Here is a 16,673-nt window from a genome sequence, read left to right as displayed (position 1 = left end):
AATGTTACCTATTCCAATGAAATGATTGTTTTGTGAAAAGTACATTCAATAAGGCTTTAGAATATCAGCTGCACCAATTTAGGCCAACAGTGGACCTCTATCCATTCACGGTGCATTTCCGTATTTATACAAAGTTGCCAAAGTACATTCAAAAGTATTTAAGGTTACGTGCACTTTGGACTCCGGCCATTTTGAAGTGCAAGGTCTTCGTGGAATGCCGAGGTGCGCTTCAGCACCACGGACAGCGCCCACCCCCTCCGTTTAACAGTAGCTTGGGAAACATTGTCCATACTTTTCAGTGAAATCCTTTTTCAGGATATAAATAGTATTTTTTATATAAAATAGTATTTTAGAGCAAATTTCCTTAAAACAAGGTCAAATGAGAGTGTATGTTTCTGTGATAATAGGATTTCTAAAACGCTCAGTCCATGCTCACACAATAGGTATTTTGACCTATTACTATCATTATTTGAACTATTTTAGTACTTCGGAGTTCTTTCATGGTCCAAGATCCCATTGTAGGGATTGAACAAGCATAGAAATTGATCTTTTTCCTGAAGAACTGACACTCCAAGGGTTTGTGATAACCGTTATGAATGGTTTAAGCTGATACAAATATGAGTTGCTACAGACAGGGACAGTCTCTCCAGCAATTTCCCTGTGTTGACATGAGTGATTTTTGTGGTGAGTTAGATCATGGATCCTAATTTAAAATTACATGGTTTTCATCTAGATCCATTCCTAGTTAACTCTTGCAGTTTTTCCTCTGCCAAACTCCATGTTTTGGTGAGATGAAATTTCCCTCCACAGCTGAGAGTTGTTGAGCCAGCCCTGCACACAGGTGGCTGCTAGCTGTTTGATGTGACAGAGCAGGTGTAAGTGAAAAAAAACTTTTAAGGAAATTGAGAGATAAAAGTAGACACACTCAGTTTTACAGCATTTCAGTATAAGGCATCCTTTAGCAACAGTAAATCCAACATTGCTGTCACGGGAATTGTGGCTAGAGACAGCTGGGGTGAGGCAGTCAACTTGCATATTAGTTTTTTATAACTAATGGTATCCGGAGTATCAAAGAGCAGTTTCAAGATGCTATAAAATGCAGAAGAGAGCCTTAGATGAAAATAAGTAAAACAGATCACCATAAAAAACTTTTTCTTGAGCAAAATAGTCCTGGCTAAATCCAAGCATCCATTCGTTTTGTCTTACATAACATTTTTTTTTCCTCTGGCTTTCAATAAAGGTATAAATGTACTTTATATTTTGCAGAATCAATAATCAAAGGGGAAAAAAGCAGGCACCCTTATTTTCTAGTGTTTTGTAGTGGTGGCTTCTGAATAAAGAATGACTTCTGTATTTTTAAACATAAAGTGCGTTAGTACATAGTAAAATAAAGATACCTGGCAGAACCTTGAGTTTTCTGCAAGTATTTCTATATAGATGTATTGAAATACTTACTTCATTAATAAAAAAAAACAAACCCAAAAGCTGTGCGGTTTAAATCTCAAACCAATTTTTAAAAATATGTAAGCATTCATTAGTCCTAACACACTTACTTTATTTTAAAGCTGTATAATCAAAGGCTAATATGCGATTTAAAACTAAAATACAGTTTTGATAGGGTGTTAAGAATCCAGCTGAGCTCATTTCCTTGCCAGTAGGTGGAGCTAGCACGTAATATGCTGCCTCCTTGTTTCCTCCCCCTCATCTCTTCTCCTCCCCCTCCTCCTTTTCCCCCCCCATAACCAATTTTCTGATCGCTGCTGGGATTCAAAGAGTGAATCTCAAAACAGGAAGCAGGCGAAGAGACTACAGAATACTGCAGAGGTTCTTTTGTTGCTTTGACGGGGAGGTTCTTTCTTCATTTCTTTCCTTTTTCCTTTCAGTGAAATTAAGAGTTTACAAGCATCTTTGCCTAGGAACCTGAACCTGCAGTAGAAGGAGCCTCATCATTTACAAGTGTATGGATATTTCTTATGCCATGATTTGTAATTCTCTTTTAATCAGGTAAGACAACATGATATTTAATTAAAATGCTTAGGCAACAAATTCCAGTTGTTTTGTACCAAGATTCTTCTGTTGTGGTGCCACACCTAGTTTTCAATTAATATTAATAGAGCAAGAGGAGAGGAAATAATAGCCATCTTTGCCACTGCATGGATTTTTCATCGTATTTAATTAGGTCTTAGCACAATAACAAAAAATGTTGTTTTTCTTTGGAGTTCTCTGGTGCTATGGGGTTTTTTAAGATTCTATGTTTATAATTAGAATTACTTTTGAGTTTGTATTTTTCATCCTAAGTGTGGTAATTTGTTGCTGGTTTTTGAGGTGGTCATCCACAAGTGTTTTCTTTTTCTAGTGGAGGCTATGTTGGTGCTGTACCCAGAATACAAATTGGAGTGTATTTTAAAGCATACAAATACATCCCTGGGATTGCCCAGTTTTAATGCAGAAATGTGCTGTTGCTTCTTTATACCATCTTCAGTCAGAGGCTTTCTTTACTTCCTAAATTCATCATTTTGTTTCCGTGAGGCATAAGAGATTTACAGGATTCTCCCCTCCCTCATCTCTCAAAACAGCCTCTCCCTGATGGAAGACAGAATGGAGGACTTGTCTGTGACTAAACATGGTTTTGCACTGCTGCAAATATCATATGAAACACATGTGTTTTGTGAATTGTTTAATATATATATAAAAGAATGAATTTTTATTGTAAAAACTGCATTCCATATTGCATGAGAAAGAGGGGAAAAAATTCTCCTTTCACTGTTTTTTTCTAGATGCATGATACACACTGGGAGAGACAGCAGAATGACTCAGGAGGTGGGAAGCTCATGCAGCACCCCCTGACTCTTCTTTCAAACCTTCTGCTTTTTTTCTTACCTTCTCTTAATTACAGCAATAATTTATTTAGTTGGGAAAAACAACATAGAGATACATTGACTTACACAGTCACAGATCAGAGAAAGGGCTCAGTAGCCAGTATATGAGAAAAAAAATGTGTAATTAGTGCTTTTTGTTATAAGGTGGTAAGTAGGAAAGCACTTAATCAAAATTTTCACACACCTGTGTAAAGGTAAACTTCTTTTTTTTTAGTGGTGATTAGTGAAGCAACAGAAAACTGCCTGTTGGGATTTGAATGGTAGATGCTGCCTTGGCTTTAGATGTTTCCTTACATACATGTGAAATGTTAAGAAGGTTCACCTGCATTCTTGCTGTCTATGTGTGTTGCCTGCTTAGTTCTATTTTTCTGATCAATGTTTACAGTATGTATATATGGATATGGCTCAGCTATTGTAGTTCTGAAGATATTTTTACTAGATGGTATAGGATCATCCATTCTTGAACAGATCTGGAGAAAAGATGAAAAATCGTGTCCAAATGATCTGCAATTTCCTCCGGTGACAAATGCATTAAAGAAATGGTGTTCTCTTATGTCTATAGGCCCCAATTCAACAACAAACAGGCATGTCAATGGGATGACTCACATTCTTAATATTAGGCAAGTGTATAAGTACCTGGCTCTGTTCTCTTGATTTTTTTAGACTGCACCAATGCTCAAGGAGAGAATAACTTTTTTTAAGCACAGAAATTTTGCAGTGTTCATAAAATGCAGTTAGTAGGCCAAATGAGCATATAGCTTCAAAGACAAGCTATAGATTTACTTCTACATTTAAAAAATAAAAAAGAAAATCCATTGAGTTGTTACAAGACTTAAAGGAAAATATTGAAGTTGAATTCTTACAGATTTTTAGCACGTTAATTGTGAACATCAGTCTTTGGGAAATACAAACACATAAATGGCTATAACATATCAAAGCATGTTCCAGTTACCTTTCAGTAGTGATGAAGTCGGATGTCTCTGGAGGAGTTCAAGCAAAAGTTGACCCTAAGAGAAAAGTGGCCCTCCCTACGTTTTGTGAAACTTAATTTTAGGGGATATTTAAGCCTTCTCGTTATTTTTGTTCATCTGAATTACTGTAATTGATGTGTACTCTGTACACATATAAGCATCAGATCTCCGCAGCAGAGACCAGCAGACACACTCTGTAGCCAGAGCAAGAGTCCAGCAGCAGTCACCTTGTCAGCGCTGCTTGCTCAATTTCTTCATCGCAGACCTTGATGAATGGATTTGCTGGGTCACTACCTGCTCTGCCCCTGAGTAGCCCCTAAACTCTCCCCCTGAGGGTACAGAGAGGACACCGAAATCTAACATGGCCTATCGTCTGCTTGAATTGTACTAGGCACCAACGAATGCAGCCGTAATACCTTCTTATGCATGCAGCTCTCAGCTGGAGTACGAAAATCACAAACAAGATTTTACTGTGTTGCTTCCATTGTTTTAAGGCCATGCACACACTCACACCAACTTCTCCAGAGGACAGTGTGGATCCTCTGCAGCGGCAGGCCCTGTACTCCCCCAGAGCAGGAGCAGCCCCTCGCCCATCAGAGTCCTCCCGCTCCTTTCTTTTTGCCCTTGGCCCTGGCTTGCCGAGCAGGCGTCGGGAATCCCGGAGGTCTCCTTTCTAGAGGCTTCCCGAAGCCACTCGAAAGAATCCATTTCTTGTGCCTCCTCTCCCCTCGCTGACACCTACCAGTCTCAGAAATGCTGTGTTAAAAGACATTTCTGCCAATGGTGGCCTGCATCTCCTGTTCTTCTGTTATTGTCTTTGAAAGACAAATAATGTACCTGATTTCAAAGAGGTGTTAACAAGGGAAGGCAAATGATGTTGTGAATCATTAAATACCACAAAGATAAGAATCATAAAAAAAGCTAAGGAGGAAATTGATGATTCTGTAGTCACTGCATGTTTGGGAAGATGTGCAATAAAGAAGGTTTGGGACCAAAATACTAAAAGAGGACAATTTAAAGAAACATTGAATAACAATATTCATGTTACTCAGGTCAAATTCCTATTTTTTTCCAAGCTTGCAACTTTACCTCTATTATTTTTGCTCCTGAACCTACTATTGTTCCTTTTTTCTACCCTTATCTCCAAATTAAGTTAGGCTGCTTCCTCTTTCTGCCTCTAAATGGTTTGGGACCAGCAGAAGGGCTTTGCTTCTGCTCCTGGTTTCAGCATTTGATGCCTCAGCAGCTATTGCTATCAATTACACTGAATGGGCTGCTAATGCTAGGCAGAGACACAGTCAACACGTGGCAGCTCTGTAAGTATTTACTGCAAGCCGCTAAGAAGCTTTTTCTGAGCATATTTAGAAATTATTTTAGAGAAGTGCTGAATCACCAGATTTCAATAAATTTAAAAAGGAGCAACAAAATTCAAAGTCTTTTATTGCCTGAGCAGCCTACTTGACAAAATTCAGAGTAAAGAGGTTGTAGCAGAAGTTCTCAAAAAATGGCTGGAAATAAATTTTAATGTCACAGTATTACCAACATACTCATTAAATAATCACAAAAATAGTTTTAAATCTTCCTATTAAAAAATGTAACAACATAGATTAATTGTTCTTGCCTTTTGGTTTCTAAACTTGTAGATTAGTGGAATAATACTTTCAAACTTTTCCCAATAAGTCAACTACAAATGTACCTTTTCTATTAAGTGGTGAAGTTTTTGTTGTTGGTAGCATTCAAGCTGAAAGAAATAAGAAGTATCATGAGGACACATGGCTCCACATTGTCAAGTTCAGCTTTTCTTTGTAACTTCATTGAAAGAAGTATCTCACCATTTATAGTGTCATTAAAGAAAGAAATCGGGATGAGGCCAAGAGTGTAAACAAATTCAGTCTCAACAATTAATGTTTGGCAAAGCTGAAGGCATTAGGAAGAGATTCTCATGATGGAAACTCTTAAGCAAACAAAACTGTCAGCTCTGTTCATACTACATAGAAAAAAAGTTCAAAAAATATTAAAAAATCAGCAATAACTTATTTTTCAGATCTCTCCATCTGAAGTTCAGTGATTGTTTCTGTATGAAGTTTCCTTAGGGGTTTTTGTTTTTTTTTTTTATAATTCTGATCACAGTTGCTTCTTGATTCTTAGGTCAGCTTCCCTTAAATGTGGGCAGAATCTGATTTTGGCCAGAAGAACTGTTCTTGAACTGCTAATATTAACCAGTTCTCATTCATCTTTCTGGAGATCCTCACAAGTACTTCAATTGTGTGGCAAAAATGGAGAGTTCCCCCATCAAGAAAGAGGATCATGTTCAATAAGATAATGATTGCTCTATGCAGTGTGTAGTCAGTTACCTTATTTGGACAAACTGATAACATAGAATGTGAGCAGACATGCATTTTAAGACAATGGATGTCCAGGTTTTGCACACACAGCAAGTGGTGTTCTCGTGGTCTACCATGGACCTGTCACATGACAGGAGATGCCTGATTTTTATGCCATATGGTGCTGCCTGTCTGGTCTCAAATAACATGCAGCTTTTGAGTACATTTAGAAGATGTCAAATGACCTGCTGTAGCTAAAAAAAATTGGGTACCATTCAACCCTGCAGTAAAAAGCATGACTGCAGTGGGTAAACCAGCTCTCAGCTTAGTACTTCGGTTTCAAAGGCAGTATATGTGCTTTATAGAACTGTACCAACCCACCTGATTATTTTGGTTACTCATTTGGCCTGCTAGCCTACCAATCCATAGCTTTCTGGTCACTGGTACGAGCTAACTGAATTAAAGCTACAATATTTCCACGTCTACTGCTGTCATTCCTCTGACAGCGGTGCAAATTTTGCTTTAGTTAAACTATTACCAGCAGGCTTTCAGAGTGGGGCAGAAACAGTCTTCCTGTTTGAATGGGTGTTATTTATACATTAATTTCTTTTCTATACCATCCTCACCACGTCTCATCCTCCTCAATGTAACTGCAAAATCCTCAGCAGACTTTGACCCCATGTAGTTTTGTTTGATGATAAATGTAAATGACTCACTCTGAAATGAGGAGTCTGACTCAAGTTCTCTAAAGCGATACACCGTGTTCTAGACTCACCCATTTGTCTCGGTAGAATCGCATATACGTTAGGAGCCAGATTCCACATATGTATACAAAATGGAGTCAGATGCATGCAAAAAAATTTGACAGTCTGTGATCTCAAGGAGAATAGTGGCTGGAGCTTAATGCATTGTACACTGCATACAGATAGAGCAAGGCCAGAAAGAAGTGTCCTTTCCCTAGACACTGTGGTCTGAATTTGCTGTTTTAAAATGAGTTCCATAAACAGGTGCCACCAAAAAGAAGGCTGAAGTAGCACCTGAGAATCTAAACAGACGATGTGCTTATAGGGAAGTGTATGGCAAATTTCTATACAACCACAACTATTATGAAACAAGAACTCTGCCCAGGATATTTGAAATTTGACAGCTGATCTCAAAGTACATTCATCATATTTTGTTTATTTGTAAGTATTTGTACCAAATGCAAACCAGTGGAAAAATCCTACCTCTTGGGCCACAAGGCAAGCTTTGTTAGATCAGTTTTCCCCCCTAGAAGTCTTTGGCGAGGTTGTTCTAACTGGGACTGTGGCACGCAAGGTCATATCGCAGGAGTGTGTAACAGGTGTTATTTGTGGAGTGTGTGACCTCCATATGTTTTCTCTTTACTGAGAGTCAATAATAAAACCATGGAAACTAAAAGATAAGTACTGATATCAGGCAGAATGAAAAAATGTTCCATCTCTAGTTGTGTTAACCTGAAAGCAGACATAAGGCAAACACTGCACAATTGTTTCCAGATTGAGACTTCAGCGTTGGCTGCACAAACATCCTGATGGCAAATGCGTTTGCACAGGTTAGATTTTGCAGTGCAGGGCAGGTTTCTATGTTGTAGAATGGGAAGTACCACAAAAGTGCTGATGGCAGACAGCCTCCTAGGTACCATGATAATACTACTGAACAATTCTCCTAATGAAGCAATGAGAATACGCTTTGAAAATACTGGGGTGCAGGATGAGCTAAAGTTTAATTTGGCTTCTGGAAAATACTAATAGACAAAATAGAAAGCACCCAATTTTACTGTCAGTAGTAATGGTAAGATGCAAATCTTTAAAGTTACTAAGGAAATCAATTTGATTAGGAAGCAATAGACTGTAAGTGTTACTGGGCCACATTTATGAGAGTCACTTTTCAATAGAATAACATTTTACATCTTGCAAACAGTTTGCTTTTGTAGCTTTGTTGGCTAAACATATGCAACAGTCAGAACATTTTCAAGAGTTATTGTTTCAAATGATTTTTTTTACAATATTTTCCATTAGAGTTAACATTTAAAGCACTCCACAGCCTTTAAAACATTTGTGACTGTAAAAAGATATTTGTGCTTTTGCCAGCTGTAGTTTTTATGAATTACATGATCTTTGATCTGAAGCAAAGCTTCAGCCCTCTGAGCCAAGCTGAAGGCAGGCTAGTCTTTGCACAGAGAGAAATCTGTTACTCTACTCCACCAGTATCCTTCAGGGAAAAAAAAACAAACAAACCTTGAATGTAAGCCTCAGGGTATGAAGATGATGACCTTTAAAATTATATAGGGCACTTGGGTGCTGTTACTCATGCTGATATCTTGCTCTGTGGAGTGGCAGAGGCTGGGAACCCAGAAGCACTCTCCATTGCTGGGAAAGGGATTCTATAGCTTTCATATTGACCTCACTTCCAAATTCGTTTAAGGATTCACATGTTCTCAAAATAATCTGTCCTTAGTGAGAAAGATGATGGATATGATGCAGAAATTGAGTGAGCTGGTATAAATATTGTGAAGATGGGCAAACAGCTTTGAAATGGTGATAAGGAAAGGAAATATCCAGTGGAAATCTAGATAAGAATGATTGATGGGGGGAAAGCAATCAAGTGTAGGGGGAAAAAGAGAAATTTTAGGAGGGTATACAAATTCAGTTCATACGAGAAAAAAGTAGCATCCATTGTAAAGCAAATATTGAAACATGTACCTGTGTTCCTGTACTGAGGTAAGCAGTGTGGTGTGCATGGCTCCAGTGGGAAGATCTCCTTGCAGTGGTATGGCTCCAGAATGCAGGTGATACTGTGAGCAAGGAATGCTTGAGAAAAATCTTTGGGGAGCTCTTGTATTCCCTCTAATCAGAACCCGTTTTGCTGGCTGATAGTGGGAAAGGAAAAACTCTCCTGAGGAGGTTTGCAACATCTGCTCCCTTCCTTTATTCACATGTACCAACAAACGCAAATGGAATATACTCCAAGAAAATTTACAGTTAGGAAATTATTCCATACTGGAGTAAATTGTCAAACTCCACTGAACAATTCTCAGTTCCAAATCACCCAGCTACAAAGGGCTGCACTTGTATTTTAGCCTAGACTTTTGTAGATTACCCTGAGCAATCCTTCTTTTCCCCATAGTTATGAAATGATACTATAATGAACAAGCCTCCTCTCCTTTTTTTTTTTTTTTTTTTTAAAAGCTGCCTTGAAACTGCATCTGCTTTTTTAAAGACAGTAATTGAACTTTACAGCTGTTGGTTCTCTGGTTTTTTTCCCAGAGGTTTGATGAGGTTTTCCCCCTCTTCTGAAAAAATTCAGGAGCTAAAATAGATTAGTTTGGGGCAGATATATGGTATAACTGTTCAGCTTTCTATTTCTGGCACATTCCCATACTTAAAAGGAAAAGTGGCACAGGAGTTTTCTTAACTTCACTACCCAGCAAAGTGATGTCTAAGTATAAAATAAGGCACCCATGTTTTTGTAATAATGCTTTGCCATCAAGCAGCTTACTAAGGGATTCTCATGAATTTGGTGTGTTCCAGCTGAGGCTCATGTTAAATGAGGGGACTTTTATAAGCCATACCATGCAGAATGTCAGAATAAACACTCATAATGATCTCCTCTGATCCTACATTTATGAATATGTGTTGTTCCCTCAGGCCTTTCAAGTTTCTTGATGGAATAGTTACATTACCTTTCTGCTCTTACTTAGTTGCGTATGTCTGCCATATGCACTTTGTCCCTCAGGATAACTTGATCCATAAAGATGTTTTTATAGTGTTCAGAATATTCTCAATTAATATCTTGATATGACAGTTAGGTTATCAGGACACTATAAAAGGCAAGCAGAAACTGGGCCTGGCAAGCTCTTTCAGGTTTTCTTTTAATGGCATTTCTATTTAATTGTGGGCCAATTAACTACACAGTTTCCTTTCAGAAAAAAAAAAATCCTCTAAATTTAATAGACAGTTGTTTAATGCTTCCTAATGCTGTATATCTGACTGAGCTTTTCATTTCCCAGAGAAATAAACATGCTGGTCAGGTCACCAGGGACTAGTGGTGATGTTTGCTGTCTTCCTTTGCATGGGAGGTGGTGGGGATGAAGCTGGAGCTCTTAAGTTTTCTAATGGTTCCTGTATGATGGTCTGGGAAATGCTATATAACAACTCAGGTGTGTTCTGCACAAGTCACCAACCATATTATTCATCATGAGATCTAATTTCATGCTGTTTGGTTTAATTTTTCCTTTTTGGTTGCCAAATCTTGAATATACATCCAGCCTTATGTGCCTCACACTGGTGGCATCTCCATTTAAAAGACATACTTAATCAACTGTAGAGATGCCTGTACTGTGACGTTTTGGACAGTTGGCAGAACTGTAATAAATCATAACTATTAAAATTTGCTGTAATTAAAATATATGCTAAGTACTATAACAGGAATATTCAGTTCTCAGCCTGCCTCTGTTAATATGTATTGGTATGCAAACCACTTATATTTTCATCTGTCATTCTGTTTCCAAAACCACATGTGGTCCTGTTTCTCAAAATGTAAAGTGGGACTAATGTCAATAGGTGCAAAATAAGTGGCTGATATTTAATATAGAGGTGTGGAAGTATAACGTTCCACTAAATACTTCACATTTTAAAAATTGCATTAGAAGTATGTTAGTAAGTGGCAGAGTTGAGCAGTCAGTTATGGGACACTGAATTAAGGCGCTCTTTACATTCTGGTAATCGGCTACATGATTTGTAGCCACCTATGAAAAGAGCAATCTGAGTGAATTGCCTGCCATCATATCTGAGTACTGAGTAGGATTCATCTCATCTCTCTCCCTTTAGAGTCAGTGGAGAGAAACAGGCACTTCTAGGGCACAACTTGCCTCACCTTAAGGTAGCTATCTAAAATAGGTCAGTAGAATTGCCTTTTAAAGGACCCATTTTTCTCCAGTGAATATGAAAGTAGTTTAGAATGGCTTAGATGTGGATGCCTACAGATACAGACATCTGATGCCAGGGAAGGCGAATCCTACTCGTGACACGGGCAGAGGTGACATCCAGTTCTCCAAGACAGCATACGGACCTTACACAAAGAACAGTATTTTTTTGCCCATGTCGTTATTGTCCCTTTTCCCCTTCCCACTAGTCACTTCTCCCAATCCACGTGCAGCACCAATGAATCAAGGAAGTCTCCTCCAAAACAAATCTCACTGCTTTTAAGAGCTCGTTGATATTGTATACTACAGAAGACAGTGAATGTCGCATTATAGTACCTACTGACGAATGAACCAAAAGTAAGGCAGATCTCAATGCTGTCATTCGAGTCCTCCTTCCTGCAGTCATAGGTGTTTTTTATTGGAATGTTTGTACACAGTTTTAGGGAGACCATATTGGTACCCATATGAGTGATCAGGAGTTATTGAATGTATGTTTATACATACTTCACAGACCTCTGAACTTGTCATCTTTATAGTGCTGTATAAACTCATTTTCAGATCTTTTTGTCCATCCTTCCAATTAATTCCAGTCCAGTTATCTCAGCTTTTTATTCCCTGTCTTGCCCATTCAGTCCAAGCTTTTTTGCTTTGTCCTATCTTGGTTATACTGGTTCCCGCCTACTCTCCTTCCCTTTTCCTTCACTTTTTTCCAGCCTGGTTTCCTGTGAGGTCAAACTGATCAACCTAGATGATTTTCTTAGTCATAATAATCTACAAGTCTTTGTGCTTTTTGTGTCTCTGCAATCAGCCTCCAGGACAGATAATTTTGAGACAATTTCTTTATCCAGGCAAACAGTTCTTCCATATATTATTTCTTTTCAGGTTTTTTTTTCTGCTGCCAATCTTTAATCCCAGATAAGTCTCCCTTTCTTCCTACCTCACCCCTTTTCCTTCTGTATTTCTTTCTTTTTTTTTTTTTAATAACCAACGTGTAGGATCATTAAGAACACAAAGACGAAAGCATTCCCACTCTTAGGTCAGCACAGTCCACACAGACCCAGGCTTCAGCTGCAGGAAAATCCCCTTAGCTGGACGCTGAAACTTTAACAGAAAAGGCATTATCTCTGGAATTCACACCTTTAAACCTCTGGGGTGGTCTTCCAAATATATGCAAGCTAATTTTTCAAAAATTTTCAGCTCTGGGCAAGTATTATAGGTATCACTTCAATAGAAAATAGTCCAAAATTCAGAATGCTGTTCTGCAAAAAGTTCTGCAGACTTCATATTTATGCTTTGAAAATTGGCAGCTATAACATTTTAAAGAGAAATACATATGCATAGCTTTTTCTTGGAAATAGTTGCATCATTTGAGTTGAAGCTTCCCTCCAAAAATCAGCCTGAGGCAAAAATGGAAAATTTTAGCCCCAGTGCTTCAAATTTGGCATAATCGAGCAAGGGAAGGGGGGGGGGGGAACAGGACAGGTCAAGCATCTTGGTAACAAACAGTACTGCCAGCCTCATCTGTAATTATCATGAAACATGACAACCCGTAACTAGTAGCTGGCTTGGACCCATCTGCACTTTATCCCTAAGGATATAGTAACAACTGCTAACCCATGAACAAACCATCATAAGAATAAAAGAATATTTAAAAGTAAGTATGGGACCTCCTCTATGACTTATTTTCCAGAACCACCGAAATTACTTTGCTTCCGGCTTATTTGAAGTGGGACTTCCCTGAAACAAAGCCAGCTCTTCCATTCCAGTGGCAAAGAGAATCTGGTGGAGACCACGCATGGGAAAGGGAGTTGTGCTTTTTAGTTGTGCTTTTTGCTGTCTCTACCTGCTTCAGAGACCTTGCTATGTTTCCAGGTGCAGCTACATAGTAGGACATGCAGGTAGGGGCATGAGTATTGCTGCTGAGGAAACACAGTCTGTGGCATCCTGCCCTTGGAGGCTGATGGATATCCAGGGAGTTAATGCTTCTTTCAAGCTGCATTAACTCCTGCAGGATCCCCTCAGCAGCTGGTGCTGTGCAGCTGCAGGGAGCCTGTCAGTGGCAGTGCAGTTCCCAGAGGAAAATTCTCATATGTTATCCGTGGAGATGTTTGTTTCCCCCATGTGGGATGGTCCTCACGCTTTCCGTGTCTATTGTGTTTTGGTTTTAGAAATAAGTTCCTCAAGAGGCAGTTGTGTTTGTTACTAATAAACTATCTTTGCAATTGCAGGCCTATTTAGAGAACACTCCGTTTAGATTCAGGTTCTCTTTATTTTGTAAAGTTACAAATTAGATACGTACCTACTGATGCTCTCTCACCTATACCAAAGCTAAACTCAGGGTTATTTGGCATGTGGGGGAAGAGGTTATTTTTTCCTAAACACATACCAACAGCTTGAAATCAGGACATCTTTTAAAAGCGGAGATGATGTAAAAACTGTCCCAGCACCCCACTCCCCATGTCCGTTTCTATGGTTTTACAGTCACCATTTCCTATTAAAAAAAACCCAACAACAGCAACAACCAAAAAAACAAAACCACGACCACCCCCACATGAAGAAGGGGGATTGGCCGGCTGCAGACAGTAGGTAAGCAGCGTGGCTATCTGTATCCACCACAGACAGTAAACACGTTTAGCAGAAGGAGGGATGTCGATCCCGCCGGTTCCTTCCCGCCTTGGGTGTAAAGCCTGGATTTGGCACCACCCGTGGTGGGACAGAGGGGACCTCGCTCGCCGGGGCTCCGGCCTCTGCCCGGGCTGGGGCTGGCCCAGGGCCTCAGCTCTTCCTCGCTGGTGACTCCGAAAGGGGGATTCACCTCAGCCCCCCCTTCTCCACGGCAGCCCCCCTTCCACTTCTGCCTCTCTGACCCTGCCTTTAGCTACCCAACGCTAAATGCCTGCTCTTTTCCGCCCTCCCCCTGCTTCTCCCGTGTGATTAGGTCCTGCTGAAGCAGGCAGGGGAAGCTTTCCTTCTGGAAAAAACAATCTGCCCGGAGCAGGTTTTCACGGGCAGTCTCCGCAGCCCGCGGGCGGCGGCGGCGCCGCTCCCCCTGCGCTGCGCTGTCTGCCAGGCCGCAGCGCGGGTGCCGCAGCCGCCGGGCCGGTTGCTAGGCAACCTCCGCGCCGCCATTGCGGAGCCGCGTCCCTTCACAACCCAGCAGCTCCCCGTCCGTCTCCCCAGCGGGCTTTTCACTGGGCGTTGGCGCTTCGAGCGACGCGGGGCTGCCCGTCTTCCCTCGTTGTAGCGCGGAGTGGCAACGGGAGGCGATGAGGACCAGGGCGGAGGTTCGGCTGCCGCACCTGAGGCGTCCGGCAGCTGGGGCGGGCTCGGCACTGCGGCCTGCGCTCCGCCCTGCCTTCCCTCTCGTTCTCCCGCAGCGCCCGAGTTGCTGGCTTGTTGGCCCTGCGAGGTTAAAAGGAGCGTGCCGGTGGAAGCGGTTTGGGGTTGAAGTGGAAGCCGGTCGCCACGTTTTACCGAGGCGGAGGGGTCCTCGGCCCTTTGTCCTTGACTTGAGGGGAGCTGGGCCCAGCTTCGCTGTCAGAGCCTGACCTGGGCTTACGTAAGCGTTAACCGAAGAAGCACGGTTTTCTCCAGGTTGCGTTTGCAATAGAAGACGGTGAGAGGCTATAAAAGTGGAAACGCACGGTATTTTCCACAGTCACTTCTCGGTAGGTTCAGAATCATGATTGATGTTGTTCATCTAAAATTGCTAGGCAGTTGTTAGGGGATAGTAAAATCTCCTCTCTACCTGGTGTCTTTTATCCAAAAGATTATAAATTATAGATGATTGAATTTTCTGTAGCTGCGCTGTAGTTAAGATTAATGGAGATTTCATTCTAAACATCTTTACATAATGCCCATACTGGGAATGTTAAACTCGGGGTTCTGGTTTGTCAGGAAAGAAATCACAGCATGTTTTATTAACAGCATAAGTAGTCAGCACATTCTCCCATTCAGGCATCTGGAAATATCTAGCTCATCCCATACATATGGCACTTCTGTTATCATTACATCTTTGAGTTGTACAGTCACTCTCCCCACACAAACACACTAAAAATGGATATATCTTTAGCCTGACACTTAACTTACACAAGAATGTACTTGTGGGCATACATTTCTCACAATGGATATCAGGGCACAGACTGATTTGATGAAAAGCCCACCTCAGCTAGATGGCCGAAAGGCCTTAATCACTTAGCCAGCTTCATTAGGGATTTGATGAATGCTCTCCTCGAATTGCTTTGTCTCCTACATTGCTGTTTGCTCTGGAGACAGTATATTTCTCTTTTTGTAAAGAGAAACTTGAACTGTTGTTCTGAATCTTTCTCAGGTGTGCATTGCTCTTTGTTTTTTCCTCTGGTCATGGAGCAGCGGAGGAGCTCATCTGAGTCTGGCAGAAAGCTTATTTCACTGTATACAAAAAAAGTTGAGAATGGTATTTTCATGAAGTGAAAAAAACATTGTCTAATGCTAGAAAGAAGGACTTAAGGGCCTCTTATTGGAAAAACAAATAGGTTTTTGTTCATTCACTGACATTTGATTGAAAATCAGCAATTGTTCAGAGACCATTTCTGATAAAAGAGGAAAATGGAGTATGTAACTATAACCAAATGCAAGTCATTGCCAGTTATTGGCTAACAGTAAGTAAAGATAACAATCAACTGATTTTTACCAATTTATTTTTCATACTCCCTTGGAGTACATCTTGCCATAGCCCTGTGGGCAGTACCCTGAAATAAGTTTTAAAGAGAGCAAGAAAATTGGTTTGAAGGAACCCCCAAACTTTGCCAATAGAGGTCTTTGTATACCTATTTTCATATTAGATGATCCTTGCCATATTTTTTGCATAAAATGCTGTCCTGATGTCATGATGTCCATGTTGAAAGGCAGAGGGTGATCCAGGTCACCTCCTGATCTTGGAACAGCAGTCCTGAGGCTGCTATAACTGAATGCTAATCCAATTTGATCCCTAGATTTGCTAGTGTTTGGGCATTTTAATAAACCCTTTTGCTTTTTTTATCCTACCTATACAGGGTTCTACACCAGGTACAGGATCTGTGCTAATACTTGTGGACTGTACAATTGTTAGAGCTCTGTTCAGCTCCAGCATTCGAGCGCTGAAGATCAGTTTATTCATACTCTGGTGCCTTAAGGCCTACTGAGCTTTGCACTTAGGAGAAGCACTAAAATTTGGAAGACACTGTAGATAGTCACCTAGTCCTTTGCACTCTAAAAGTGAGAGGACATACTAAGCCTCTCAATTTCTTTCTTGTAGTGTGATGGATCAACTCTCTGATCTGTCTGAAATCTGGCCACTTATTTGTAGTTTGCAGCCAGACCAGTGAGCTGATCTGGCTAAAATGCAGAGGTGCAAAAGTGCTCAAGCCAGCACAGTGGGAAATGACCAGAGTTAACAGTGGGTGGAGAATGGGGCTGTCCCTTCTGAAAGCACCATCTCATATTGGCTTAAGATTTTCAGAAACTGCATTTTCAAAGGTGACTTGCTAGTTATACATCCATTTAAAATGTTGGACAATGTGTAGGAAGCTGTATT

The 16,673-nt window shown here is 40.5% G+C and overlaps 1 protein-coding gene across 1 annotated transcript in view; it reads left to right on the top strand.

The window, feature by feature from the left end:
* Positions 1-1,752: 1,752 nt before the first annotated feature.
* Positions 1,753-16,673, top strand: part of SCN2A (sodium channel, voltage-gated, type II, alpha subunit) — a 79,173-nt gene continuing 64,252 nt past the window's right edge. The window contains exon 1 of the mRNA XM_010567438.1: positions 1,753-2,004. The gene's annotated coding sequence lies outside the window, so the exon portion shown is untranslated. The remainder of the gene's footprint in view (positions 2,005-16,673) is intronic.

This window comes from Haliaeetus leucocephalus, unplaced genomic scaffold (assembly GCF_000737465.1).
Source record: "Haliaeetus leucocephalus isolate CR32 unplaced genomic scaffold, Haliaeetus_leucocephalus-4.0 Scaffold1, whole genome shotgun sequence".
NCBI classification, from domain to species: domain Eukaryota; kingdom Metazoa; phylum Chordata; class Aves; order Accipitriformes; family Accipitridae; genus Haliaeetus; species Haliaeetus leucocephalus.
Note: the sequence above shows the minus strand (reverse complement) of the source record. Positions and strands in the feature narration are given on the sequence as shown.